A 14,044-nucleotide genomic window follows, 5' to 3' on the forward strand; every position below is an offset into this window, starting at 1 on the left:
TATAAGTGGCAGTTTCAAACTTACAATCTAAAAACCAACATCACCAAAAGATTCATCTTTAAAATGTGAGTTCAGAGGCTCCAAACTCCGTTCTTCTATCTGCTCCAAATGTGAAATAGCACCTGAAGATATTTCAAGGCAATCCCCCTGTTAACATATGGCGAGATAGGCCTTCCAATAGTGAAAAACAAAATTAGCACTATTTCACTATCAGGACATGTAAAACACACTAGTACATGTCCCAGCTTTTAAATACACTGCACTCTGCCCATAGGGTTGCCTTGGGTATAACTTAGGGGTGACCTTCATGTAGTAAAAGCAAAGGTTTGGGCTTGGCAAGTAGTTGCACTTGCTAAGTCGAACTAGCAGTTTAAAACTGCACACACAGACACTGCAGTGGCAGGTCTGAGACCGGTTTACAGGGCTACTCATGTGGGAGGCACATTGTAGGAAGCTGCTCTGTATATGCTATATCAAAATGAGATATAGTGTGCAGAGAGTACAAGGGTTCCCTAGAGGCTTAACGAGGCTAACGAGGCTAAAGTAGATAATACTAATGCCCTCTTTTGTGGTAGTGTAGTCGAGCAGTGAGGCTTATCAGAGGGTAGTGCAAAGCATTTGATGTACACACACAGACAACAGAAGAAGCACACACTCAATGACTACTCCAGACAAATTATTTTCATATAGCAAACATATCTTTTGTTAATGTCCTTCTAGAACCACAAGATTCCAGTTGCAGGTTAGCACATCAATAAATAAGTATTCCACATATGTATCAATAGTACTTTGATAGGAATCAGCAAGTTGTACAGTTTTTGAATAAATTACAATAATCAGTTTTAAAAGATGACAGTGCAATTTTCAGAAACAGTTCCTTGCACCAAACACACACCCTCAGCGGCGCAATGGGCGGGTGAAGGGAACAAACAAAGCATCGGGCTCCCAATGCTTTCCCAAGAGGGGACACCCAGGATCACTTACATGCTGCAGGCTGGGTCCAGGGCGTCGGTACCGGAAAATCACAGGCTGGACAAGGAGGGCAGCAAGCTGAATGTTGCTGCACCGGTGGTAGGTTCCCAAAGGCCAGGGGGCTGTGGGTGCACTGTGCCTTTTGGCAGCGGGTATCTTCGTCCTGTGCTGTCGTGGTCAGGGGGGGTCCTCTGGATTCCCACTGCAGGCATTGTCGTGGAGTACAGGAGAGGTCAAACCAGGGTGGGCATTTGCACAGAATTGCCTGGGGATCCCCTCTAGCTGGTTGGGCCACCTAGACATGGGATGTGGGGTGAAGAGTGGTCAGGACTCACGGATCCGGGGAGGCTCTGGAATCCTTAGATGTAGATTCTTCTTGGACAGGGCTGCTGTCCATGTGAGTTCTTGGTCCTCTGTGATGCAGGTGGTCCTCTGTGATGCAGGCAGTGCTCTGGAGGCTTGGCAGTGGTCGCTAGACCCGCAGGATGTGGCGCTTTCTTTTGCAGGGCTCTTTGAAGGAGGAGATAGGCTGGTAGGGCTGGGTCAAGTCAGTTTGCGTCTTTCTTCCTTCTCGGCTGGGGTTTCAGCTTAGCAGTCCTCCTTTCTTGTGAGGTCACCAGGAATCGGACAGACTGGGTTCAGGAGAGCTCTTAAATCTTGGATGTAGGGGATTACAGGGGTCAGAGGGCAGTAGCCAATGGCTACTGTCCCTGAGGGTGGCTACACCGTTCTTGTGTCCACTCCAATTGGAGACCCTATTGGTCCCTGTCCTCCAAACTAAGATGGAGGATTCTGCAGGGAGGGGGGTCACATGAGCTCTGGACACCTTAGGGGGTGGTCCAAGCTGGGGTGGTCACTCCTCCCTGCTTTCACTAATTTTCCCACTGGACTTGCCGCCAAAAGAGGGGCTTTGTCCGGGGGGTGGGGGCGGTCAACTCCACTAGCTGGGGCACAGTAACAAGAGGCTTGAGCCTTTGAGGCTCACTGTCAGGTGTTACAGTTCCTGTTGGGGGGAGGTGTGAAGCACCTCCACCCAGGACAGGCTTTGTTTCTGGCCATCAAGAGCACAACCGCTCTCACCCCATGTGGTTAGTAACTTGTCTTGAAAAGTGGGAGGCTGGCACAGAATGGTCAGTCCTGAAAGTTTGGCTACATTTAACACACAGAGGGCATCTCTAAGCTGCCCTCTGGGTGCATTTTTCAATAAATCTCACACTGGCATCAGTGTAGGTTTATTGTGCTGAGAAGTTTGACACCAAACTTACTAGTATTGAGTGTAGCCATTAAGGAGCTGTGAATTTAGTAATGACAAACTCCCTGGACAATATACTCAATATGGTTACACTGCACTTACAATGTCTAAGAATGGACTTAGACACTGTAGGGGCATATTGCTTATGCAGCTACGCCCTCATCTGTGGTATAGTGCACCCTGCCTTAGGGCTGTAACGCCTGCTAGAGGGGAGACTTACCTATGCCACATGCAGTGAGTTATGGGCATAGCACCCCGAGAGGGGAGCCATGTCGACTTTTCCTTTTCCACCAGCACATGCAAGCTGCAAAGGCAGTGCGCATGTGCTTTGTGAGGGGTCCCCCAGGGTGGCATAATTCATGCTGCGGCCCTTGGGGACCTTCACTGGCCGCATAGCCCTTTGTACCATGGGTACCTTTTAAAATGGACTTAACTGTGTGCCAGGGAGTGCCAATTGTGTAAACAAAGGTATATATTTTGGGAAAGAAAACTGGTGCTGGGGCCTGGTTAGCAGGATCCCAGCACACACTCAATCAAAGCTGGCATCAATATCAGGTAAAAAGTGAGGGCGGTAACCATGGGAGATAACCGTGCCAACAAGGGCACTTTCCTACACACACAATGCTACAGGCCCACTAGTAACATTTGATTTACAGGCCTTGGCACCGCTAGTGCACTTTACTAGGGACTAACTAGTAAATCAAATATGCCAACCATAGAGAAAACCAATCACCAACCCAATTTAGAGAGAGAGCACTTGCACTTTAGCCCCAGTCAGCAGTGGTAAAGGTCTCACAGTCCTAAAACCAGATCAGAAAAAATAGGAGGAAGAAGGAAAACAGTTTTGGGATAACCCTGTAAAAAGGGCCATTTCCAACACACGGATACTGTTAGAAAATCTTCTGGATCCAATCTGATGCCTGGGGATATTCTAAGGTAAGAAATCTGCATCTAGAAGTCTCTTTCAGATAAGAGGAGCTACAAGCTCACAGGTGGGTCACAGCAGTTAACCCTTTGACAACAGAACTTTGAAGTGTAGGAAAGCGCCATCCTTCTGGCATAGTAAACCCTAAGTTTTGGCTGTTGGTGTATTTGGACTGTAGTTCACTGGGATCCTGCTAACCAGGACCCCAGTGAATCTGCTCTCTCCCCTAAATTTAGTTTGATAACAACCTTTCACACCCACAACTGGCACACTGGTGCACCCCATCTAAGTCTTTAGTAAATGGTACATACGTACCCCCAGGCATTGGTACACCAGGCGTCCCCATGGCCTGCAGCATGTAGTATGCCACTGATGGGAGCCCATGCAAACTGTGACTGCAGGTTTGCCATTGCAGCCTGCGTGAGATGTTGCATGCAACCCTTCACTGCCAAACCTAATCACTGCACTTAGACATTATAAGTCACCCCTCCGGTAGGACCTTCAACCCAAGGGCAGGATTCATGTCTCTATGTGTGAGGGTAGTCCTGCATGAGCAGGGTACTCCTACAAACCCCAGGCCGATCCTGGACTCATTGCGGGGAAGTCATCTTAAGGTATGTAGTGGACACTGGCCAACGTGAGTGGTCCAACTACATAATGACCACTCTGAACCTAGGCATGTTTGGTATCAAACATGATGGAATCATGCAACTACATCGATTCCAGTGTTAACTGCATATCTTGCACTCTAGGGGTTCCCTAGGGGATCCCCCAGTTCTCCAGGTGCAGCCACACGGGGTCCAGCTGCTAGCCCATGCTGTTGCTGACCCCAGACACTGTTCTGCCCTCCTGCCAGGCTTAGGCCAGAGGAGCAGAACAAAGGATTTCCTGCAAGAGAGAGGTGTGGCCACCTCTTTCTGCATATTAGGTGTCTAATGGCTGGGGTGGGGTGGCCTCTGAGTGCTCCAGACTGCTTTGAATTGCACATTTGGGGCCCTCCTTGCATAATCTGGTTTGCACCAGTTCAGGGATGCTTGGTTCCCACTCTGAATAACACTGCACAAAGGACAGGGGAGTGACCACCCCCTGTCCAGCTCCTCCCCTAGGGAGGTGCCCAGAGTTCTGCCTGGTGGCCACTTGATTCTGCCAACTTGGAAATAAGATGTGCAGAGGACCCTGGGAGCATCTGACTGGTTAGGCCAGGAAGATGAAGTCCCTGACCCCCCTCTGATAGGTGGGTCACTACAGAGACTGACCAACCCCTTTTAGAGCTACTTAAGGACTCCCTCGCAGGTGGGTCCTCAAATTCATCAAGCAAGATTCTTCAAGGAACTCTCTGCAAGACATCATCTGCTCCTGGTCTCTGGAAATGCTGCTGGTCTTCATTGGAACCAAACAAGTCTGCTTCTGGTGGAAAGGCTGCCACCGCAACATTGTTTCTCCGGATCCTGCAGAAAAATCTGCAACATCCAAGGATGTGCATCCTCCGGGACCACAAGGGCTCTGTTTGCACCAGGAAGCACAAAGGAATCCCCCTTGGAGTGAAGGAGTCACTCTCCTGCAACCACAGGCACCTCAAGACAACTTCGAATGGTTGGTGGGGTCTGCTGTCCATGGACATCTGAAAATCCTGCTTCTCAGGTGGTGAGCCTGTGGCCTCCTCTGGGTCCCGACTGTCTGTTATCCAAGTTGGGGGACTGTGGGCCCTTGCTCCTATCACTATACTGGCACCCCTATGCACAGCGACTGTTGCACTTGCCAAGGCTTGTTAACTCTTCCTCCAGGAGATCTTTAGGCATCAAGAAGCCCCGGCCTCCAGTACTTTGAAATCCGAAGATCAGCCCCTGTTCTGCAGCTACTGCGACATGGGACTTCTGTTTTCCGGTGCTTGACAAGTCTCCTTGTGACTCCCTGTGTCCGTCGCCTGTGGGTCACTCGTGGAGGCTCCATCAACGACTTTTGACCTTCCTGTGTGCTGAGGGCCAGCCCTGACTCCCCCTCCTGGATAGAGTCATTTGGACATTGCTGGTCCCCAAGACTTTGCAAACTCCTCTTCTGCTCCTGTTTGCATTTGCCGGTGCTTGTTGGTGATGAAGCTGGTCACTAGCCCTCATGGAATCTGGCGACCATCGAGGGACAGCTCTTGGCGACTCAAGGGACCTCCTGAAACTCCTGGACCCTGCAGCTGGACTTCTTCCACCGACTTGCAGGGACTTCATCTTCACCTGGGCACCTCAAAAGGTGCTGGACTCTGTCCCCTTCCTTTGCAGGACCTCCACATCCAGCATCCGGAATCCATATCTGGGGTTCCACCCACCTAAACCATGGGTTGTGACAGCAGCTGGACAATCTGAGGCATCCACAGTCTTCAAAGAGAGTCCCTTCTCCTCTCTGCATACAGGTCCCTGGTGTAGCTAATTCTGTCTTCTGGGTATCCCGGGGTAGGGGCACTCTCCATCCATCCTCTTGCCTGCTGGTTTCTTCGGGGTCCACTGGGAAGGGTCCTGAATTCCACAAACTCTAACCACTACTCTGTGTCAGTCCAAGGGACAACTGGGTGGGTAAATGACTTACTCCTGGTTGCTGAGGTCACTTATTGTACTTACCTCTGGTGTTCCTAACTGACCCCAGCCCCTAACCTTACCGTGGCTGGAGTCACTCTTTCACATTCCACATTTTTTTTGGTATATGGTTTGGCCCTCCACTAGGGCCCTGTATATTGATATGGTAATTCTGATGGTTATTTTCTGTGTATATTGTACGCAATATCTCCAAAGGGAGTTATAACAATGTCAGTTGTCACTCTGCACCTGGTCTCTGGGGACACTTGCTGTACTTAAGTCAGATGTTTTCATCTTTCCCCACAGCTCCTAGCTAACTATCCATGCTTATCTAGGTTGGGTTCACTATTTCGCATTCCACTTAATCGTATATGGTACGGCCACCCCCATAGCACCCTGCACATTTTATGCTGTTTATTTTGTGAATAGATATCTCCAAAGGGAGATATACCAATGCTAGTCTAGTAGCAGTGCTGCAATAAAGACTCCTTTATTTTTGCAACAATTGTGTGGTTCTTTCTTGTGAGTTACGGTTTGACTACTGTGGTATTGCAAGTACTTTACATTCCTCCTGGAAATGTTTCAGCTGCTACCCTCAGTTACCCCTGGAGAGCTTTTGCTATCTAGACACAAAAACACTTTCACTAAGGGTTGCCTGATCTCAGTACAGGGTGCCACACCTTAGGTGTATGCAAACAAAGCCAGCCTCCTAGACGAAGAACATCTAAAGAGGCAGTGGATCAACAAAGGACATACCCTGCACTTTAACAACCAGAAATGTCTCAGATGAACAAGTCACTCATCTTTGGTAATGTCTTAATTGGTAGAGACATTCTAGTTGCAGATTCCTTACTTTTTTTTATTTCTCCCAGGCATTAGCTTGATTCGGAAACAATTTTGAACAGTATCCCTGTGCACCATTACGTTGCATTGATTGGCTCCACGTTGTGGATACTATATAGCTGCCAACCCGGTGCACTGACATCCCTTTCTTTTCACGACTTTCCATGTCAGATGCGCAGGGCCATGAAGAACATGGACTACTCGTGTGTCAAAACTAAGGCCCTGAAAGGGGAGTCCCTGTTCCTAGAAATGAGTTCACAGAGCAGGGAGGATAGGTGGGCAGGTAAGGAATCTGCAACTAGAATGTATCTACCAGATAAGGCGTTACCGAAGGTAAGTAATTTATTCATCTGAGACTTCAAATTGCAGATTACTTACCTTTGAATAGATACCCAAGCAATGCCATCCCTGGAGCGGGGGCTGCGAACTAAGATCATACTAGAATGTCCTGCAGGACTGAACAGAGAAAGTACCCGTCCCTATGGAACGGACTGCCCAGGCAGTAGTGTTTGGTGATTATGTGCAAGGATGCCCATGTTGCCGCCTGACAGATATTAAGGACTAGAACTCAGTGTGCTAACGCAGTGGTCACAGCTGTAGCTCGGGTAGAATGAGCACGCAAGCTCTCAGGGTGTTACTTTTTGGCTAGTTTGAAGCAGATCTTTGTAGTAAGCTGGGTTCGGGTTGAAGTACCCCCCTCTTTTTCTGCCTGAGGTCAGTATGTTTTGGACTGTAGTGCACTGGGATCCTGCTAACCAGGGACCCAGTGCCAGTGCTCTGTCCCCTAAATTTAGTTGCTGGTAAACTGTTTACACCCATAATTGGCATACGGGTGCACCAATGTAAGTCCCTAGTATATGGTACTTGGGTACCCAGGGCATTGGTACACCCGGGGTCCCTCATGGGGTGCAGCATATACTGTGCCACCCATGAGAGCCCATGCAAACTATGTCTGCAGGTCTCACATTGCAGCCTGAGTGAAATGGTGCACACACCCTTCACCCCAGACATAAGGCTTGCCTTATAGATTGGTCACTGCACTTAAACACTGTAAGTCACCCCTATGGTAGGCCCTTCAGCCCAAGGGCAGGCTGCATGTCCTAAAGTGTGAGAGTACCCCTGCATGAGTAGGGTGCCCCTACAGACCCCAGGATTAATTTCCTGGACTCTGGGTTCGGGGAAGCAATCTTAACGTATGTGATGGACACTGGTCAACAAGAGTGGCCCAACTACATAACGGCTTCTCTGAACCTAGGCATGTTTGGTATCAAACATGTTGGAATCATGTAACTACGCCGGTTTCAGTGCTAGTTGCATGATCCCATGTACCCTGGGGGTTCCTTAGTGGATTCCCCCAGATCTGCCTGTGCAGCCATATGGGGTCTGGCTGCCAGCCCACGCTGCTTGCCGACCTCAGACACTGTTCTGCCCTCCTTCTGGTGATCCTGGCTCAAGCAGAGGGAAGCAGAGCAAAGGATTTCCTGAAAGGGAGAGGTGTGACCACCTCCCCCTATGCATTAGTTGTCTAAGGGCTGGGGTGGCCTCTGAGCGCCACCAGAGTGCTTTGAAGGGCACATTCAGTGTCCTTCTTGAATAATCCAGTTTGCATTAGTTCAGGAACCCCTGGTTCTCGCTCTGGCGCAAAACTGCACAAAGGACAGAGGAGTGACCACCCCTGTCCAGCTCCTCTCCTAGGAAGGAGCACAGAGCTCTGCCATGTGGCCGCTTGATTGTGCCATCTTGGAAACAAGGTAGTCAGAGGCCCCTGGAAGCATCTAACTGGTTAGGCCAGGTAAATGATGTCGCTGACCCAGTCTGATAGGTGGGTTACTTCAGAGAGTGACCAACCCCCTTTTAGTGTTTCTTAAGGGCTCATTCTGAGGGTGGGTACTCAGATTCGTCAAGCAAGACTCTTCGAGAAACTCTTGACAAAACATCTGCTACTGGCCTATGGAAACTCTGCTGGTCTGATTTGGAATTGAAACAAGTCTGCATCTGGTGGGAAGGCTCCCATTGCAACATTATTTCTCTGGTTCCTGCAAGAATTCTGCAACATCGAAGGCTTTGCATCCTCCAGGCTCACAAGGACTCTGTTTGCACCTGGAAGCATGAAGGAATCTCCCTTGGAGTGAAGGAGTCACTCCCCTGCATCCGCAAGGTCCTCAAGACAATGTCGACCGACTGGTGGGGTCTACTGTCCCACGAACATCAAAAGGCTCTGCATCACAGATGGTGAGTCTGTGGCCTCCTCTGGGTCCTGCTTACTTTCTGACCAATTTGGGAGACGGTGGGCACCTGCCACTAGACTGGAACCACTGTGCACTATGACGGTTGCTCTTGCCAAGGCTTGTAGACTCTTCCTCCAGGAGATCTTCAGGTGCCAAGAAGCCCCAACCTTCAGCACTCTACAACTCGAAGATCAACCTCCGTTCTGCAGCTCCTGTGACGTGGGACTTCTGATTTGTTGTGCTGCTGAGGCCTTCTTGTGACTCCCATTGCCTGTGGGTCACTCGTGGGGGCTCAGACTTCTGCTGACCTCCCTGTGTGCTGAGGGCCAGCCCAGACTCCCCTCAAGGGTACAATCTCCTGGACCTTGCTGGTCCCCAAAAACTTGCAAATACATCTTCAGCTCCTGCTTGCATTTGCCAGTGATTGTTGGTGGCCTTGCTGGTCACCAACCCTCCTGCAATCCGGCGACTGTCGAGGGACAGCTCGTAGATGATTCATAGGATCTTCTGCAACTCCTGGCCTTCACAGCTGGCTGCCAGCTTTCACCTTTCCTGCAGGAACTTCACCTCTAGGAGGGTGGGCATTGCCACCTGCACCACCTGGGGACCTACAAGGGTGCTGAACTCTGTCCCCTTCCTGTTCAGGTCTTCTATGCCTGGAATCAGTCCCAGGGTTCCACCGGCCTGGTCCACGGGTCGTGACAGCAGCTGGACATCCAAGGCATCCATTGACTTCAGTGAGAGTCATTTCTCACCTATACATCCAGGACCCCTAGAATAGGCACTCCTGGCTTCTGCATATCCTTAGGTGGGGACACACTCCAACATTCCACTTGTCTGCTGGTTTACTCGGGGTCCACTGGGAAGGGTCATGAAACACAAATTCCAAGCAATACTTCCCTGTGTTAGCCTATGGGACGACTGGGTAGGTAACCACTCTGCACCTGGTCGCTGGGAACACTTGCTGTACTTACCTCTGGTGTTTTTCATCTTTTCCTAGCTCCTAGTTAACTACCACACTTACTTTGGTTGGGCTAACTATTTCGCATTCCGCTTACTTCGTATATGGTTTGGCCACCCCCATAGGACCTTGTACATTTTATACTATTTCCGCTGTTTATTTTGTGTACATATTGTGTGTAGATATCTCCAAAAGGAGATATATCAATGCTAGTCTAGAAGCAGTGCTGCAATAAAGACTCCTTTATTTTTGCAACACTTGTGTGATTCTTTCTTGTGAGTGAGTTACTGTTTGACTACTGTGGTATTGCACGTGCTTTACATGCTTCCTGGATAAGCTTCAGCTGCTCCCCTCAGCTACCCCTAGAGAGCGTTTGCTATCTAGACAACAAAACACTATCATTAAGGGTTGCCTGGACTCAGTATAGGGTACCACACCATAGGTGTACCCATAAACTGAGCCAGCCTCCTACAATCTTAAGGCAGGGAACGGCCCATGCAGAGATAGTCTGCTTCTGCACTACCTTACTTTTCTTTGCACCCACATAACCAACAGAGTTGATCATGCACCCGGAACTCTTTTACGTTCAAGGTATAACGCCAACACTCTTTTTAGATGGATGTGGGGGTGCCTAAAAAGTAGCAAAGGTGACGGATTGGCCTACATTAAAGGTGTGGGAAAGTGCCCCAATTTGGCATGGTTAACTCCCCCTTCAACCCCCCCCCCCCAACCAGGCACCAGTGTTCTTTCTCAAAAACTACCATTGCTCCTACAATTGGCACATCCCTGGCACACAGTTAAGTTCCTTTTAAAAGGTACCCATGGTACCAAGGGCTCTGTGGACAGAGAGGGTCCCCAAGGGCTGCAGCATGTATTATGTCACCCTAGGGGACCCCGCAACAAGCACTTGCCCACTGCCATTGCACCATGTGTGCGTAGGTGAGGAGAAAAAAGACAAGTCGACATGGCACCCCTCTCAGTGTGCCATGCCCACAAACCGCTGCATGTGGCTTAGGTAAGTCAACCCTCTAGCAGGTCTTACAGCCCTATGGCAGGGTGCACTGTACCACAGGTGAGGGCACAGTTGCACAAGCAGTATGTCCCTACAGTGTCAAAGTCCATTCTTAGACATTGTAAGTGCAGTGTGGCCACACTGAGTATACAGGGAGTGCAGAATTATTAGGCAAGTTGTATTTTTGAGGATTAATTTTATTATTGAACAACAACCATGTTCTCAATGAACCCAAAAAACTCATTAATATCAAAGCTGAATATTTTTGGAAGTAGTTTTTAGTTTGTTTTTAGTTTTAGCTATGTTAGGGGGATATCTGTGTGTGCAGGTGACTATTACTGTGCATAATTATTAGGCAACTTAACAAAAAACAAATATATACCCATTTCAATTATTTATTATTACCAGTGAAACCAATATAACATCTCAACATTCACAAATATACATTTCTGACATTCAAAAACAAAACAAAAACAAATCAGTGACCAATATAGCCACCTTTCTTTGCAAGGACACTCAAAAGCCTGCCATCCATGGATTCTGTCAGTGTTTTGATCTGTTCACCATCAACATTGCGTGCAGCAGCAACCACAGCCTCCCAGACACTGTTCAGAGAGGTGTACTGTTTTCCCTCCTTGTAAATCTCACATTTGATGATGGACCACAGGTTCTCAATGGGGTTCAGATCAGGTGAACAAGGAGGCCATGTCATTAGATTTCCTTCTTTTATACCCTTTCTTGCCAGCCACGCTGTGGAGTACTTGGACGCGTGTGATGGAGCATTGTCCTGCATGAAAATCATGTTTTTCATGAAGGATGCAGACTTCTTCCTGTACCACTGCTTGAAGAAGGTGTCTTCCAGGAACTGGCAGTAGGACTGGGAGTTGAGCTTGACTCCATCCTCAACCCGAAAAGGCCCCACAAGCTCATCTTTGATGATACCAGCCCAAACCAGTACTCCACCTCCACCTTGCTGGCGTCTGAGTCGGACTGGAGCTCTCTGCCCTTTACCAATCCAGCCACGGGCCCATCCATCTGGCCCATCAAGACTCACTCTCATTTCATCAGTCCATAAAACCTTAGGAAAATCAGTCTTGAGATATTTCTTGGCCCAGTCTTGACGTTTCAGCTTGTGTGTCTTGTTCAGTGGTGGTCGTCTTTCAGCCTTTCTTACCTTGGCCATGTCTCTGAGTATTGCACACCTTGTGCTTTTGGGCACTCCAGTGATGTTGCAGCTCTGAAATATGGCCAAACTGGTGGCAAGTGGCATCGTGGCAGCTGCACGCTTGACTTTTCTCAGTTCATGGGCAGTTATTTTGCGCCTTGGTTTTTCCACACGCTTCTTGCGACCCTGTTGACTATTTTGAATGAAACGCTTGATTGTTCGATGATCACGCTTCAGAAGCTTTGCAATTTTAAGAGTGCTGCATCCCTCTGCAAGATATCTCACTATTTTTGACTTTTCTGAGCCTGTCAAGTCCTTCTTTTGACCCATTTTGCCAAAGGAAAGGAAGTTGCCTAATAATTATGCACACCTGATATAGGGTGTTGATGTCATTAGACCACACCCCTTCTCATTACAGAGATGCACATCACCTAATATGCTTAATTGGTAGTAGGCTTTCGAGCCTATACAGCTTGGAGTAAGACAACATGCATAAAGAGGATGATGTGGTCAAAATACTCATTTGCCTAATAATTCTGCACTCCCTGTATGAGCTGGGGGTTTGTCATTACAAACTCCAGAGCTCCATAATGGGTTCCCTAAAGTCTTGGAAGTTTGGTATCAAACCTTTCAGCACACTAAACCCACACTGATGCCAGTGTTGGATTTATTGAGAAATGCACTCAGAGGGCATCTTAGAGATGCCCCCTGTGATTTAGACAAACTTCTCATGCTGGACTGACCGGTCTGTGCCAGCCTGCGACTTCCAGACAAGTTTCTGACCACAAGGGGTGAGAGCCTTTTTTGTCTCTGTGGCCAGAAACAAAGCCTGCATTGGGTGGAGGTGCTTCACACCTCACCCCTGCAGGAACTGTAACACGTGACGGTGAGCCTCAAAGGCTTAGGCCTCTTGTTACAGTGCCCCAGGGCACTCCAGCTAATGTAGATGCCCTCCCCACCCAGACAATACCCCACTTTTGGTGGGAAAAGTAAGAAAAACAAGGAGGAGTGACCACTTCAGCTAGGGCCACCCCTAAGATGTCCAGAAATGAAGTGACCCCCCTCCTTGCAGAATCCTTCAACTTATTTTGGAGGAGAGGGACCAATAGGGTTCAGTCTGTATCCCCCTCCCCAAAAGGAGTGGTGTGAGGGACAGTAACCATTGGCTACTGCCCTCTGACCCCTGTAACGCCCCTAAATCCAGGATTTAAGGGCTCCCCTGAACGTAGCTCAGCAGATTCTTGGTGACCTCAAGAAGACGACAAGAAGAAAGAAGAAGGACTGCTAGGCGGCCCCCCAAGAGATAAGACTGAAGATACCAACTGATTTGGCCCCAGCCACACAGGCCTGTCTCCAACTTCTGAAGCCCTGCTACAAAAACGCGACGCATCCTGTAAGACCAGCGACCTATTTAAAGACTCAAGAGAACTGCCTGCACACCAGAGGATCACGACCTCCAGTGGACTGCGGCCCAGTCCAGAAAAAATCTCCAGCAAAGGACCCCAGAACTGTCCCGGATCAGTGAGTACTGCCCACTCTGCAGCCAATGCCCACGGCATGTGTCCAAATGGCCCCACCGGTCGAGAGCAGGTTCCCAGGCAATTCCAACCTAGTGTCTACCCTGGGTTGACCCCTCCTGGCCAACATGACGATGCCTGCAGCCTAAATCTGGAGGACCCCCCTACTGTGACACAGACTAAGATTCCCAGTGCTTAAAGGTACCCCTGCACACGCAGCCCCCGGGCCTTGGGGAATCCAATCACCGGTGCAGCAACGTTCAGCTGCCGGCCCTCCTCCTTGTCCAGCCTGTGGTTTTCCGGAACCAACCCCGTGGACCTACCCTGCAGCAACTTTGTGACCCACGGGGTCCCCCTATTAAAAAGCATTGGGAGCCTGACGCTGTGTTTGCACCCTGCACCCGGCCGCCCTTGTGCCACTGAGGTTGTGTGTTAGGTGCTGACCTGTGGTCCCCTTTGGTGCTCACCTAAACCCCCCCAGGTCTGCCCTTTGAAGACATGGGTACTTACCTGCTGGCAGATCCAATTCAGAGTGCCCCCAGTCCCCATAGGAGCCCATTTGAAATCTTGCATCATCTTTGACCTCTGCACCAGGCCGGCCCCATGTT

At 49.4% G+C, this 14,044-nt stretch overlaps 1 protein-coding gene across 5 annotated transcripts in view; it reads right to left on the reverse strand.

The window, feature by feature from the left end:
• The window catches only part of SYMPK (symplekin scaffold protein), a 1,084,618-nt gene that overhangs the window by 99,028 nt on the left and 971,546 nt on the right, over positions 1 to 14,044 (reverse strand). The gene's annotated exons all lie outside the window — the stretch shown is intronic.

This window comes from Pleurodeles waltl, chromosome 9 (genome assembly GCF_031143425.1).
Source record: "Pleurodeles waltl isolate 20211129_DDA chromosome 9, aPleWal1.hap1.20221129, whole genome shotgun sequence".
NCBI lineage: Eukaryota > Metazoa > Chordata > Amphibia > Caudata > Salamandridae > Pleurodeles > Pleurodeles waltl.